The 16312-nt window shown below is 42.1% G+C and overlaps 1 protein-coding gene across 5 annotated transcripts in view; it reads left to right on the plus strand.

Moving 5' to 3' along the window:
• Window positions 1-16312, plus strand: part of DAAM1 (dishevelled associated activator of morphogenesis 1) — a 193465-nt gene that overhangs the window by 83879 nt on the left and 93274 nt on the right. The window lies entirely within an intron of this gene.

Consider the following 16312-nt stretch of genomic DNA (forward strand, 5'->3'; position numbering starts at 1 on the left):
CAGGGAAACTCCCTCTCAAGATGGTTTTCGTTTGAATTTGAGGTTTTTTTCCTTGCCTACAAAATGGAGATAATACCATCTCTCTGATAGGGTTGGTGTGGAGATTAAAGAAGGTGACTTCTTCCAAAAGGCTGGCAACTCACAAATAAATGCTTCGTGCCCCACATCCTAGGGCAAAACACTCTAGGCAGATATCCTGTTTTTTTTTTTCTTTTCTTGAAAGCTGATCTGCCTGCTGTGAGCAAGCCAACGTGAGCCCCATTTGCAGGCCATCTTACCTCTGTATCTGTTGGAAAGCATCTCATCAGAGCTGGTCGTCCTAAGCTAGTTTCCTTTGCCTCTACTGATGAGTCACTCATTTGACATTTTAAAGAGTGATACCAAATAGGTTTCTTTGAGAATTGCTACTGCAACCTTATCATCTCATGAATAAAGTCAGCCATGAGACTCCTTAAAGGTGAGCGGTAGGGAGCACCCCATTCTCTCAGCAGGCTCCCTGCTGCAGGCTGGGGAAGGAATCAGAATTATCCCAATTTCAGGATGTTATGGTTCCTGAAGCTCCCAGTCTGATATCCAGCCTAACTTTTTTCTTTTTTTTAAATAGCAGCTTCATTAAAATATAATTCACATACTTTATAATTCTTGTATTTAAAGTGAGCAATTCAGTGGCTTTTAGTATATTCATGAAATTATGCAACCATCACCAAAAACAATTTTAGCAACCCCCATAAAAAGCAACCCCCCCTGCCCAGCTTTATTGAGATACTGCATAATTCGTCTATTTAAAGCGTGAAATTCATTGGTCTTTAATGTATTTATAGACTGGAGCAGCCATCACCACAACCTATTTTAGCAGTCCCCCTAAAAAACTCAAACCCATAACCCCCATTAGCCACCACTCCCATTCAGCCCCAGCCCCCGCCATCCTACCCCAACCCCCTGGCAAACACTACCTACTCCTGAGACTGTACCTACTCTGGGCAGCTCGTGTATGTGGAACCAAGAAACAGGTGCTCCTTTGTGACTTCTTTCACTTAGCAGAAAGTTTTCAAGGTTCATCTCTCATGGCCTGTGTCAGTATTTCATTTCTTTTTATTGCTGGAAAACATTCTATTGCATAGATAGACCACATTTTGTTTAACTGTTCATCATTGATGTACATTTGGATTGTTGCCAGTTTTTGGCTATTAAGAATAATGCTGCTGTAGACATCTGTTGCAAGTTTGTACATAGAAACATGTTTTTAGTTCTCTTGGAAGTTGAAAAATACACCAAGGAGCGGAATTGCTGGGTTACATGGCATTGCCACATTTTTGAAGAACTGTCAGACCAGATCAAAGTGGCTGCACCATTTTATGCCCCCCTTCTTTTTTGAGATAGTCTCATTGTATTGAGTAGCTGCTGTGGCTTCATAGTTCACAACAACCTCAAACTCTTGGGCTCAAGAGATCCTCTTGCCTCGGCCTCCCAAGTGCCTGGGTAATTTTTCTATTTTTAGTAGAGATAGGGTTTTGCTCTTCTCAGGCTGGTCTCCAACCCCTGAGCTCAAGGGATCTCCTGCCTCAGCCTCCTGGAATGTGAGGATCACTCCCCATTTTGTAACAGTGTGTGAAGGTTCTAGTCTATGCACACCTTTGTCAACACATGTTATCCATGCCTTACTGATTGATTAACCAGCCACTTTTAAAGCTCTTCTAGGGCCCCTGAAAGACTGAGGACACATAACTTGGAAAGTGTGTGTGTGTGTGTGTGTGTGTGTGTGTGTGTTTGTGTGTGTGTGTCATCGAACAGAAATGCAGTATCTCTACTAATAACTTAAAAAAAAAACTTTTTTTGTTTTTTGCATTCCTGAGGTCCGTTTAACCTCTGCTGACTGTGTATCTTATGCCTTCTGATCATTAATTCTTCTTCCCTGTGTTCTCCCTCCTGCTCCTCTTCCCCCCATCCACATCTTCCTCTTTGAACTCTGCCTTAGTCAAAATAAAGAATATGACCAATCCGAGGCTGTGTGCTGGGCTCTTGTACTAACATTTAGCTATGTTCTCTTCTTTTGTCCAGGATTTTTTTTTTTTTTTTTAAAGAAATAGGGTCTTGCTCTTTTGGCCAGGCTGGAGTGCAGTGGTGCAATCATAGTTGAGCATGACCACAAACTCCTGGGCTCAAGCAAGCTTTCTGCCTCAGCCCCCCTAGTATCGGGGACTGTAGGCATCCACCCCACCTGGTTGTTGATTGATGGATTGATAGGTCTCCCTGTGTGGCCAAGGCTGGTCTCAAACTCCTGGCTTCAAGTAATTCTCCACTTTGGCCTCCCAGAATGCTGGGACCACGAGTGTAAGTCACTGCAGCAGATCTCATCTCACCTATGTGCTGTCCTAATAAGCATGACAACTCTATAAATTGTCCTTGTTCAAGTAACTTTTTCCATCTCAATATTAGCAACAGAAGATTCCCTTCTAGGTGAATAGAAGACTGATAGTTGTGTGTTAGGGCCTGTCTGTTCCAGATTGCAAGGTGACTGACAAGTGTAAGAGACACAACCTTGATGTTGTGGCACTGAAGGTCTCATAGAGCCTCAGAGGGAGGCAACTGAGGGTGTGGCCTCCCTGGTGCTGTGACAGGGCTGTTGGGGGAAGGGCCTATTCTCCTTGTCACAAGGAAGGAGCTTTACTGGAGCAGCATTCCCAGCCATTCTTTCAGCTCCTTACTCCCCTTAGAAGAAGCCCTGGCTCAGTCCCTCTCCCCTCAGTCCATCTCCCCAGAGATGCAGGTTCTGTGGCCCTCGGTGATGTCCATTTCATAGGCATGAGCCCCCACTGGAGCTCTGCAGTTGTCCCTCATCTCTGTGTGGTGGGCAGGTGCACTCAGCATCAGAGCTCCACAGACCCACTTCTCTGCACTGGGTTCTCCACTGTACCTTGATGGTTTCTGTTTGCTGGATTCACTACTTGAGGTATCAGTTAAGCTTGCTGGGAAAGGAGGGTGCTATTCCCTGACACCCACCTCCACAGGTACCTAAGTCAGCAAGGAGGATCTTGGAGGGCTTCCTGGAGGAAGTGACTCTTAATGTAAGGAATGAAAACCAAGAAGAAATTATCCTGGCAAAGAGGAAAGAAAAGAATGTTACCAGCAGTGGGAATTGCATGTGTACGTGCTGGGAGGTGAGAGAGAAAGCTTGGAAGGAAACAAAGGATGTTCAGTTTGGATGGAGCCTAAAAACAGCTGGGAGGACTGGGGATTCGGAGAGGCAAGGCTGGAAAAGTCTATTGGTTGTATCATTGATTTAAATGTGTATGAGGTCTGACAGTTAAGTTCACGAACATCTTAGAAAAAGTGCTACATACCTCATTGCTGAGTATCACTACAGTCACCTTTAAATACTCCTTGGGAAGCTATGCATTGATGCCAGTGCATAGTCCACCCTTCAAAGCAATTTTGGAACTCTTTTTCTAGAATGACCATCAGACCTGTCATCACAGTGCCCTTGATGTCCTAAATGACATCAAAATGTCTTCCTTCCAATATTTCCTTTATCTTCAGGGAAGGAAAAAAGTCATTGGAGGCAGACCAGGTGAGTAGAGGGAGTGTTCCAATACAGTTACTTGTTTACTGGCTAAAAACTCCCTCACAGACAGTGCTGTGTGAGCTGGTGCCTTGTCATGATGCAAGAGCCCTGAGTTGTTGGCCAGGATTATCAGTGACGATTTTCCTCGCTGTTTCTCTATCGATGTTCAATTGGCTGTGCTTCTGACAATCAGCTGACAATTTTGACACATAATTCCACAAATTTTTGCAAGATATTAGTCAGTTCTGCTTGTTACTGGCTGCCCTGACCACTCTTCATCAGTGACACTTTCTTTCCCCTCAGAAAAACATTTACTGTGTTTGTACACTGTTGTTTTCTTCATGGCATTATCCCCATAAAGTTGGACTAACATCTCCCTGATTTCACTTCCACGTTTGCCAAGTGTAACAAGAAATCTGTGGGTTTATTCATTGCTCTAATTTAAATTTCAACATTCTTGCAATGGCACAGCAAACACACAACAGTAAACACTACTCGGGGGACACTGCCACATGTCGACGCAGACAGCTGTGAGCCGCTGATGTTACAAGGTTATGAAACCTCACTGAGCTACTTGTACAGTGTTGCCATCATAAGTCCACGGTGGCAAGTTCACAAACTTAATTGTCAGACCTTATATCTCAAATTCTTTCTTACAGGTTTTCTTAGTAAACCAAATATACCAAAGTACATTGAAATATTTTGCTGTGTGGTTCCAGTTAGTCTTTGTGAGGGTTGGTAAGCTTAATGAGAGGTTTCAAGTCTCCCTGGGTAGATCTTTGTCTTAATCCATTCTGAGCTGCTATAAAGGAATACCTGAGTTTGGGTAATTTATACAGAAAATAAGCTTGTTTGGCTCATAGTCCTAATAGTTGGGAAGTTCTAGATTTTGGCATCTGCATTTGGTCAGGGCCTCAGGCTGTGTCCACTCGGGGCAGAAGGTTAAGGGGAGCTGGGGTGTGCAGGGACATAGCCAGAGGGAGAGGAGATGTTGTTCTCTAGGGAGCCAACAGACTAGAAACAGACACTACCCCCCAGGGCATTCATCCGTTCAGGAGGGATCCCCCCTACCAAGACCCGAACACCTGCCAGCAAGACCCAACTCCAACATGGGGATCAAATTTCAATATGAAGTGTGTGTGTGTGTGTAATAGTCCAACCATAGCAATTCTGAATATTTTCCTCTGAGTTCAGTAGTTGAAGTGAGATGCCTTCTGGTTATAAGAAGAACGTACCTCTGGCTACTTAAGCTTTAAAATAGAAAGGAGAGAATGACTAAGACCCCCCCACCCCCACCACCTGCATAGACTCCTTGCAGTACCCAGAATATTTCACTGCAGCAGTACCAGCATAGTAGAATTAGCGTCCTCCTCTCACATTCTATCACCCTCAGCTCTTTTGCCCTGTGGAATGTAAAACATCCAACTACTTTTCCTGTGTGAGATTTTAGGTGAGGAATCCATGTCTAAAATAAGTCTGGTTATTATTTTTGATGTATATTATAGTAAATCTCACCTCTTCTAGCAATACACATATATTGTGTATTTGGGATCCATTTTGTAAGACTTTTTAGAAGAAAACATTCATTTTTAATACAGCACATCCTGGTGAATTTATAGCCACTTGGGTATAATATGCAGTATGAACCTAAGTTTTCCTAAGTCTGAAAGGCTTCCAATTCCATTTTGTTCTATTTTCTGGTTAATCGGCCTACTTTCAAATCCAATTCTTAGTCTTCCATTTATTTGGCCAATGAGTCTAGTGTTTTGGGGTAATGTATTATAGAGTGCTGTGCCTTCCAGAAACATGAAATGATTTAAGACTTGTTGAGGAATCCGTAACTGATCACAAAATGAGCATTTATACCACCGAAGACTGTCACGGAAAATAAAAATTTCAGTGGGAAGATGGGATTGGTGGATACTATAGGGTGAAAAGATTTGTACCTCAAATACAATCATAAATAAATATGGTTTACTACAGGCCAATTTTTATTAAGTACTGAGGACATTCTCAGAATTAGTAATCAGCATAGAATTTTAGAAATGAAGATAGTAGGAATGAGAGCATTTAGTTGATATATCAGATTTAGATGAATTTGCAGTCAAGGTGAGCTGTGCCAAATGAATCCAGTTGGGAACTTGCATCAGCTGTCTCTTCATTTTTCAATGTCCTCCGAAGTCACTTTGGTATGAAAGGAACTACAGGAACCCAAGTTAGTCTTAAGAATTTATCAGTGTACAGATTTTATGCTACCAGCCATGGGAATTATTACCCCTTTTCTCAGGCTGTTAACATAATTTCTCTCTTACTGGTGCTATTATCTCTCTTTAATAATAAAATACTTCTGTTATCACCTGAATTGATGAAAAGTTTCAACACTTTTTAGTGCCTAGGACATAAACACCAAGTTCCAATACTTTTTATTTTTAAAACTTGCCTTTTATACTAAGACCATGGCTAAGAATAGAAAGTTTCTTACAAGAGCTGTTCAGTTCCCTGTTCCCAAGAAAGATTAAAAAATTAGGTTGCAGAAACGTTTCATTTTAAACTGGTTGAAGAAAAAACACTGGTTGTAAGGAGTCATAGTTTTAATCTGTTGTTTCCTAATTAGTGTGTAAAGGATTGTTCCATAATCAAGCAGAGGAAATCAAACTGTATAAGACCCATAAAGCTATCCAGAATAGTCTCAAAATATTCAGTGTCCAGAAGCCCAAAATTAGAATCTAATGAAGAAATCTATATTAACATTGTCCTGTTTCCATGAGGTTAAAAATTGTTTCTATTTTTAACCTGTGAAGGTGAAAAGAGAATATTTTCTTCAGCAAAAGGATACAATTAATTGACAGACAGGAAAAATATATTAAGCAGATTTTCCTTTCACTCTGTCGAATTTTTGGATAAATCAACTTGATGAGTTCATAGAAAAATGGTCAGAACAGTATGAAAATACGCAGTACATCGCAAGGGGAAGTGGGCTGCAGATAAGGGCTGGAATGTGTGCTGTGCTAGGATTCCTGTGGAGTAAATGTGAACTGCTGCCAACATGCAGTCAGTTTAAAGGTGACAGAAAATGATCTCAAATCCAGGTCTTAGTAAACAAATTATTTTGGCCCTGAGAACAGTTGACAGCTTGTCTTATAGGCAGATATTGATGCAAGTGGTTTTGCTCATATCTGGTGCACTTTTGAATAGAACATTGCTTTGCTTCTAAAAATCAAAGCAGAGTTGGCAGTATATTTTTATCTCAGTAAAAACTATACATCTCTTGGTGCTGGTTGAGGACCTGTCTGCTTAGGACACTAAAATGGCAAGCATGGTTTTGTTTGTGTGTTTGTTTTGAGACGGTCTCTGTAGCCCTGGCTAGAGTGCCGTGGCCTCAGCCTAGCTCACAGCAACCTCAAACTCCTGGGCTCAGGCCATCCTCCTGCCTCGGCCTCCCAGAGCGCTGGGATTACAGGCATGAGCCACCACACCCGGCCTAAAAATGATTTCTTAACTTTCTTTCCAGTCCTCTCATTCACTAAGCAGACTCCATAAAAGCTTCAGCTGCGACCACAAAAACATTTTATTCCATCTTGTTCTACATTTACATTTATCCCACCAAGATGGTTGGATTTTGACTTCATGTTAGATACCTTGTTATCAGTCCAGTTATCACTCATTTCTAGGCACTTCTTAATATTAAATTAGATCAAAGGCGATTGACTGGAAGAGGCAATGGAGAGATGGAGGAAGGAAAAATGAACACTTTTTTGTTTTTAAATGGAGATACTGTACAGTGAAATCATCTCTGAATTAATAATATTACTGAGAGAATGGTGTGCCTCCCTTGGTCCTGATGGTTTTCATTAATGTGAATCCTAAAGAGACCCCGAGTGGTATTTGTCTACTTAAGACTCTGGCTACAATTTAAAATCTGATTCTTTAACTTAGCCCTTTAGTCTGCTTCCATCTGCAAATTACACAGAGTCGGCAGAGAGCTCTGACTTGCCGGCCCTTGTGTGTCCCCAGGCAAGTCAATGGGGGTGTCACAGGCTAAGGGAATAATTTGATCTCTGTGAGTGGTGTGGTTTAGGGAAGCTTTTAAGTGTAATTTTGAAAATGTGTTTCGATAATGGCTAGAAGGATCTGGTAGTTAGTATGAATAACTGTACATAAGAATATGTCTTGATGCTCTGGAAATTATCTAAAGAGCGTCATCTGTTCTCATGAAATGTATGTGACGTGGCCTTTGGGAGGTAACTGCTCAACACCAAGATGATGCATGTCAGTTCTAAGCTGCCCTGGAATATTTTCACCTGCTGTGTTTGGAATCCTCCTCACCCCAACCTTCAGGTCTCAGAATTTCTGTGGAATTTCAAATTGTCCCTTGCTGTGTGTTGATCGACCAGCTGTGTCATTTAGTCATGATTTTCTGGCATATCAATGAAGAAGCAGAATTTCTTTCTCTTCAGAAATGAGATTCCTACAAAAGTTGCAGTAATTTTTTTTTTTTTTCTCATTCAGTTTGAAATGACTCTCTTGGAAGCATCCTAATGGTGCTGGCTGTTTGTTTCATGATACAGTGTAATACTTTTTAATTTCAGATTAGTTTGCGGATACAGCGTGATAGTTACCCAGTTAAACCAGATGACGACAGCTCACTTGCATACACCTGTGTGCATATTGCCTCACGCACATACGTGAGTTGGTTCCAGGAAAGATGGGCCTTTCTTGGATATAGAAAGAAACATGACAAAGGTCCTTTGTTATCTTTTAACAATCAGATAGTTTGAGTTTCATCATGTTAAATCTGCTATGAATGTGCAGCTCTGGGTGACCCTGAGTAAATGGTGGGACGACTGATGACTGGGGGGTTAATACCCGAGATGCCCAGTAAGTACCTGAGTGGCCACGTCCATGCATGGTGTGTGAACTGCTGCCTGCTGAGCCCTGCAGCAGTTGGTTTGTATTCTGAATTATTCTTGCAGCAGTAGTAATTCTTGCTGCTCCCTGAGCCCCACCCACCTGCTGTCATTCTTTTTATTTATCCTCCTCATTAGAATGTTATTACTATGGTCACACCGAAGTGGCTGGCACGAGGGATATCAGGCTGGAAGGGTAAGAGGGACAGTGTCTAAGAAATATTTGCTGTCGTGAGCCTCTCCACCGTGTGTTACGTGCACAGCTCCAGCATGAGTAGAGACTCCTGGTGCTAGGCTGTCTTTTGACCCAATTAAAGCTTCAATGTGGCAGATGAGCCCCGGGGCAAATCTCTCCAGCGTGTGGGAGGAGCTGGGCCAGCAAGAGCAATGCAGGGTCATGGAGGGACGGGGTGATGGTGGAACTTGGCTTCACAGCTTCTCTCTGTCACTTTACAGCTGGTTCTGCTCCCCAGAGACAAAGTCTTTTCATTTAGTTAGGAAAGCACAGCTGAGAAATTCTCTCTGCTAACCCTGGTCAACAGAAACACTAGATTATAGATGTGAAAACTGGAAATTTGGGTGGACGGATGGATTTTGGGAGATGATTCTAACATGTGCTTAGAAGAAAGTTTATTTTAGATCGCCAGAAGACTGCTGGTGATAGACTAATAAAAAGTTAAGATCACCCTAATGAGTTTCTAGATGAATAATAAAAAAGCTGAATAAAATACATTTAGCTGCAGACTTCGTCTAGCAAACTAAGGATAGGTTGCGTGGCCTGCTATTAAGGGGAGAAAAGGAAGTAGTCTCAAATACTGAACCACAGGTAGTAAGAAACTAGAATTATTTCTGTTAGTCAGCCTTTGCTTATGGGATTCTCACATCTGTCAGACACCGTCTCCTGCCTTGGAGGTGGTAGGGAGTCATACCATGCTGGGTCTCGTCATGACTCAGAATGTTGGCAGAGACCTCACAGGCTGAAGACCTTCCAGGTCAGTTCTCTGTGTTTACATGTCTTTTTTAGCATTCACAGCTCTGCTTTTTCTATTTCTGCTCTTCCTGACTGGTTAGGAGCATTCATAATTCACTGAATCCAAGTCTATTTAAACTGACAAAAATCATCCTAGCACTCTGGGAGGCCGAGGTGGGTGGACGGCTTGAGCTCATGAATTCAAGACCAGCCTGAGAAAAGTGAGTCCATCTCTACTAAAAATGGAAAAACTGAGGCAAGAGGATCACTTGAGCCCAAAGGTTTGAGGTTGCTGTGAGCTATGAAGCTATGTCACCCTACCCAGGGTGACAGCTTGAGACTCTGTGTCAAAAATAAATAAATAATAATGGAGAAAAATCTTATCTAACTTTCGGATTTCTGACCATGCCTGTGATATTAAAATACTGTTCTTGCAGTCACTGTGGTTACATTGTAAGAGATATGTGGTCATTTCCTGACTCTCAGATGCAATGGTCACGAGCTGTGTGGGGCTGGATGTTCTTGAATGTAATGAACTATCACAGCCTAGTACATTTTCTTCATACATTTATAGAAGTATTTATGTCATTTGTTTTTGCTGTCACAATGTCACCCTCCCACCCTGCACATGCCTGTGGGGCTTCCTCCCCTTGGTGTCCTGCTCATCACCACCACCCTGACCAGTGGGCTGCTCCCCTGGCTCTGTGGGTGTGGCCTGCTGTGTCCTGGCAGTGCTGAGTTGAAGAATGGGAGGGGAGGGCTGGTCCAGAGAAGGCCCTGTGAGTGCAGATGTCCTCAAGGGGCGGGGCCCCTTGCACCCTGCTGGCCTTGTGGGAAACCTCTGCTGGGCCGGATGACGGGGGAATTGCTCCTGTCTGCTGTGGCAGACACCTGAGGTATCTAATTTGGAGGAGAAAAGTTAGACTTGTATGAGTGAGTAATAAGAGGGTTGGAAATCCTGTGAACCCTACGTATTGAGTCAGAGGGATGTTACCTTGACAAGGACCATTAAAAGGCAAAACAAAAAACAAACTCCCAAACGCAAATACACACCAAATGGTGAATCAATTGGAAGGGTAACATCAAGAGCCCATCCCCATTTTTCTAATTTTCCACTGCTGTCAGCATTATTTGTATGTCCTCCTACTTCTATCTAAATACAGAGGGTGCCCAAAAAATGTACACACATTTTAAGAGATGTTATGTCTGTGTTACTGTTTGAAGTTGAATTGGTTCAAACAGTAACGATTGGTTGAGTGGACCTAGACATGGTACTTACCTTCATTGTACCTGTCATTCATATAATTTTTAAAATGATCAATTTTACTTCCAAACAAGATCTCTTAAATTGTGTATACATTTTTTTTTTGGCAACGCCGCCCCCTGCCCCCCTGTAATACATGTGTGTGAGTGTGTGTGTGTGTGTGTGTGTGTGTTTATGTAAAGAGTTAGCTTAACTCATTAGAAATAGGAATTCTGAGTTCCTTAAAGATCCCGAAACTTTCAGTTCTTTAAAATCTATTGATTTGATAGCTTTTCAAATAATAAATACTTTAAATATTGCTTTGGAGGTTTTATAAATAACCCCATATTCAATCTAGCTAAAATTCATGAACTGAGTTTTTGTTCCAAGTATTAGTTTCTCGGCTCATTCAAGACCCTCTTTGTATATTATTTCAAAATCCCTTCCTTGCTTTATCTAGCAAATCAGTCTATTCTCTTAGATTGGTTTGTGCTGCACCAATTGTTTTCTGACTGAGACTTCTCTCTGGAGCTGCCTCCTTACTCTACCATGTGGAACCCACCTGACTACTTTGTACAGGATCTTTTAGAAGTGGGGCTTAATAATACTCTTTGTGAGGGATGTAGCCTGGAACTTCAGTTCCCACAGCTGTGCTTCCCTCCGCTTTCCTTTCTTCTTACCAAAAAAATAATTAATACATTCTCTCCAAGATATCATAAATATATAAAATGTATATTTTATAAACTATAAAAGTATAATTAATAGCTTTTCCAAGAAGAAAAGCCTTTAGGGTTTTGTTTGTTGGTTGTAATTTTTAAGAAACTTGAGCTTTCTATGGGCAGGGATGGTGCTTTCTGTAAAGGTTTTTCCTTTTACCACTTGCTAAATCATTTTTCTTTAGTTGACTTGTAGAACCATATCCAAGACAGACTATTATGAAAAAAATTCTATGGCCAATTAGGCCACTCAAGTCTAAGGTGTACTGAGATCTAGACTCAATTGGGCTACTTCCTGAGGCTGGACTAATTACATTTGTTTGTTAATCTTAGCAGGAAACTTGACTGTTAACTCATAGCACAGCTGGTAGAGTCGTCCCCCTCACAGGGGGCAGGGTGGGGGGTGTTCTAAGACCCCCTGAAACTTCAGATAATACCAAACCCTGTATATACTGTGTTTTTTTCCTGTACATACACACGTATGATAAAACATAATCTAGATATAGTCAGAGATGAACAACAGTAACTGGTAATAAAATAGAACAACTACAACAACACACTATATAAAAGTTATGCGAATGTGATCATTCCCTTTCTCTCTCAAAATATCTCACTGTACTGTACTCATCCTTCTTGTGATGGCTTGAGAGGATAAAAAGCCTGTCTGGTGAGAAGTGAGGAGAATGGCCCAGGCAATGTGACAGCATGCAGCTCCTTCTGATATGTCCTCAGGAGGAAGGTCATGTGCTTTGGGTGACCCTGGATCCCTGGGCCATGAGGACATGGATGGCTGGATGTCAGGAGCCCGTGAATTCCGTGACTACAGGGTGGGCAGTGTGTGGGGTGCCGATGGTTCATGTCCTGAGCAGGGTGAGGGAGATTTCATCACGACCCCCATAGTTGCATACAACTGAAAACTTATGAATTGTTTACTTCTGGAAATTTCCATTTATATTTTTCGACTGAGTTGACTGAGAGTAAGTGAAGCTATGGACAGGGAAGCCACTGTGAGAGGGCAATACACGTTGCTTTCCAGCAGAGCCGCATTTAAGGACAAAACCAGGAAAACCAAGAGCCTTCATTCCTTAGGCTTCTTTTTGGTGTTAACGTATTTCTTAACTGAATTACGAAGGGACCTTGAGGAAAATATTCCCTGCCTCTGCCTAAATGGAATACAAACAAAGAGAGTTTATGTAATTTTCAAAGGAAAGGTAAGCATGTTTCATAGAAATAATCTTTGATTTCAAACAAGAGCTGTGTGTGAAATTGCAGCATTTCCAAGATTGAGCTACTTACTCTAAAGGGGGCGCAGTTTTTCTTTCCTTCTTCAAGGTCTTTCTCATCAGTTGCTCCTCCAGACTAACAACGTGGGTTATCTAATGTCTGACCAAAATTTTCTTTCCTTTCTTCTATGTCCACATAGAATTTTTTTGTTTGTTTTTCTGGGGTTCCCACAAGGAGATATGATTTAAAAAAAAAAAAAAAACAACAGCTTTATTGAGAGATAATTTACATTAATAGAATTCACTTCTTATACAGTTTGCAATTGAATAAATGCATATGATTGTTCAGCCATCAGCACTGTAGTTTTTTTTTTTGTTTGTTTGTTTTGGGGGGTTTTTTGAGACCGAGTCTCACTTTGATGCTTTTGGTAGAGTGCCAGGGTGTCACAGCTCACAGCAACCTCCAACTCTTGGCTTCAGTGATTCTCTTGCCTCAGCCTCCTGAGTAGCTGAGACTACAGGCACCTGCTACAACACCCAGCTATTTTTAGAGATGAGATCTCCCTCTTTCTCAGGCTGGTCTCGAACTCCTGACCTCAAGCAATCCAACCACCTCAGCCTCCCAGAGTGCTAGGATTATAGGCCTGAGCCACCAGGTCCAGCCCACAGCACTGTACTTTCAGACCATCTCTAGCGCCCCGTCTCTCTTCACGCCCATGAGCAGTAACTCTTCTCCTTCCTCTAGCCCAGTGGTTCTCAACCTTCCTGACGCCTCCTACTGACGCGACCCTTTAATACAGTTCCTCATATTGTGGTGACCCCAACCATAAAATTATTTTCGTTGCTACTTCATAACTGTAATTTTGCTTCTGTTATGAATCATAATGTAAATATCTGATATGCAGGATGGATTTTCATTGTTACAAAGGGGTTGCGACCCACAGGTTGAGAATTGCTGTGAGTCTAGCCTCAGACAATACTGATTAGCTTTCTGCCTTTATAGATGTACTTTGTCTAAGAAATTCCTGTAAAGAGATACCATTTGTGATACAGTGATCTTAATTGCTTTTTTTCCCATGATTCCTCTTTCAGTAGTTGAATTAATTATCAAAATAAAATGTCTCCTGTAATATTACTTTGAAGTTGTCTTGGAGCTTAAATAAACTAATCTGTCAGAATCATTTTCAAATTCGTTTGTATTCCATTCTTTTCCCTCCTTCCATCAACTATGTTTTTTTTCCTTCTTTGTTCATCAAAGTGTCTAAATAAGTGTAAATACTAGAAGAGGCAAGGCCCAATCGATCCAGCTGTTTATAACTAACGAGAGACTGTATGTTTCCTAGGGTGGAGTCTCTGAAATGAACTATAGATTCAAACATGGAAGCTGACACCGAAAATGTACAGCTTCCAGAAGAAAACACAGAATATATTTTTTGACCTGTGAGTTACAAGGATTTCTTAGAGAAGGCTTAAAATCATCAACTTTAAGAAAAAGTTAAATTAGACCTCATCAAAATAAAAAAAAAAACAACCAAACCTGGTGGTCAAACCACATTGTCAACAAAATGAGAAGGGGTAGGAGAAACATTCTTAATTCACACCTCCAACAAAGGACGGTTTCCAGAGAATAAGGAACTCCTTTGAATCAATGAAAGTAAGGCAGACAACTCAATAACAATGGGCAAAAGAGTTGAAAAGACACTTCACATAAAAAAGTGTATGAATGGCCAATAAAACCATATAAAGGTATGTTCATCATCAGTTGTCATCAGGAAAGTTCAAATGGAAACCATGTTGAGATGTCATGTCCCATAAACTGGGATAGCTGACATTAGAAAGACATAGCACCATGTTGCTGTGGTGTTGATGAGAAGTGACTGGAGCCTGGCATGTATCCCCTATGGGAGTGTAAAACGGTGCCACCAGTTTCTGATGTATTAAGTGCTACAACTACTTCAGTGCACACCTTTGCCAGACTCCAAAACTGAATACTTAAGATGTGTACATTTCGCTGTATGTACATTTCACCTTAAAAAAAAGAATAGGTTTCAGTCTTTAAAATGCTTTGATCGTCACCATAACCTACAGTGCCCCTTCCTTCCCTTCCTCCCCCCGGCCTTCCGTCCTCCCTATATTCTTCCCACCTTTTTGCTTTTGTTTTGGGCTTCCCTGCCAGGTCAGGTAGTTTTAGGGACCAACTGAGTTCTTGTCCTCTGGGAGTGAGGCCACAGTAGGAGCCAAACGTGCCAAGAAGTATAACCGTTGAACGTGAAGCTCAGTGACGGGCTGCAGGGGGCAGCCGGGACCTTGTTAGAGGAGAGCCTGGGTGCACAAGACTGCTCCTCAGACACAGCCGGAAGGGCTGTCTGGGAAAGGGGAACAGCATGTGCAAAGTGCTAGGCGTTGGCAACTTGTGATCAGAAACGCTAGAAGCCGCTGTTGGAGGAGGGAAGGTATGTGTGGGGGAGCCCAGTCAGCAAAGCCATGTCACGAGGAACGTTTACCTGCGGAGGAATTTGGACTTTATCTTGAAAAGAAAGGGAAATGCTAAGGCCTTCTGTCATCTTGTCTCCCCACTAGATTATAAATACCTTGAAATCAGGGCCTGCTGTTCATCTCTGTATTCTTTGCAATGTCTGGCCCTCATCCTGGGATGGGTAGAACAGCGAGAAAGTGTTGACTGACGTCTTAGGGCTGGGATAGTCGATTCAGCTTGTTACTGTGATGAATGAGTCAGAGCAGAGACACTTTTGGAACAGAGGGGTGGGGGTCTTCTCACACTCTGGGCATCGTGCCTACGAGGCACTCCCAGCTGTCATCTGATCCAGCCCATGTCACCTCCTCATTCAGGATCCACCCATGACCTTTGTTTGCTCTTAGGATAAAGAGCAAAGTTCACGGTGGCTTCAAAGCTGCTGGTCTCTGTCTGCAGTGCTTTCTACCTGTTCAATTCCTATTTATCTCTAAGTGCCGACTTCACTTCCCTGGGAAACCTTCCCTGTCCCACCTTTCCCCACAACAGGTGGGCTCTCAAAACTCACTCAACATGTGATGGTCCCTGGGCTGAGGTGACGAGTGGGCTTCTCTTTCTGCTGGCCCTGTGCTGTCTCTTTGTCCCCTGTATCTATGAGAGTGCTTAGCATTTAGCAGACACTGAAACAGATTTTTTTTTTTCTGGTTGTGTGAAAGAATCCTTGAGAAAATTATTAGGAATATATTATTACTGTGTCATCAGATGAAAAAACTGAAATTCAGAGTAACCTCTTGTCTAAGGTTGCATAACTCATAAGGGCCAGCGCTGGAACCCAGTGGTGTCTGACAACCTCCCTCCCCCTTTCTTTGACAGACACGCAGGTGGATACATTTCCTGTGTCCCTCGGTGCCATGGCTCTGCCTCTCTGTTGAGCTAACAGAATGAACAGTGTGGTAGTTGAGAACACAGGCTCTGTAACCGGTCTGGACTCAAGTTGCTCCTTCACTATTCACTAACTTTGTTGCCTTTAGCAAGCTACTAACCTCTCTACAACTCCCTGGGAAATGGGATAATATTACCCACTGTATAGGACTGATATGAAGATGCATCATTTTAATCCATATAAAACACTGCTATTAAGTGCACAAGAGTGTTCAATAGTCGTTAGCCATTACTGTTACCAGTGTCTGTTTATTGTTTCCCATTTTCCTCTTGTAA

This window comes from Nycticebus coucang, chromosome 9 (genome assembly GCF_027406575.1).
Source record: "Nycticebus coucang isolate mNycCou1 chromosome 9, mNycCou1.pri, whole genome shotgun sequence".
NCBI classification, from domain to species: domain Eukaryota; kingdom Metazoa; phylum Chordata; class Mammalia; order Primates; family Lorisidae; genus Nycticebus; species Nycticebus coucang.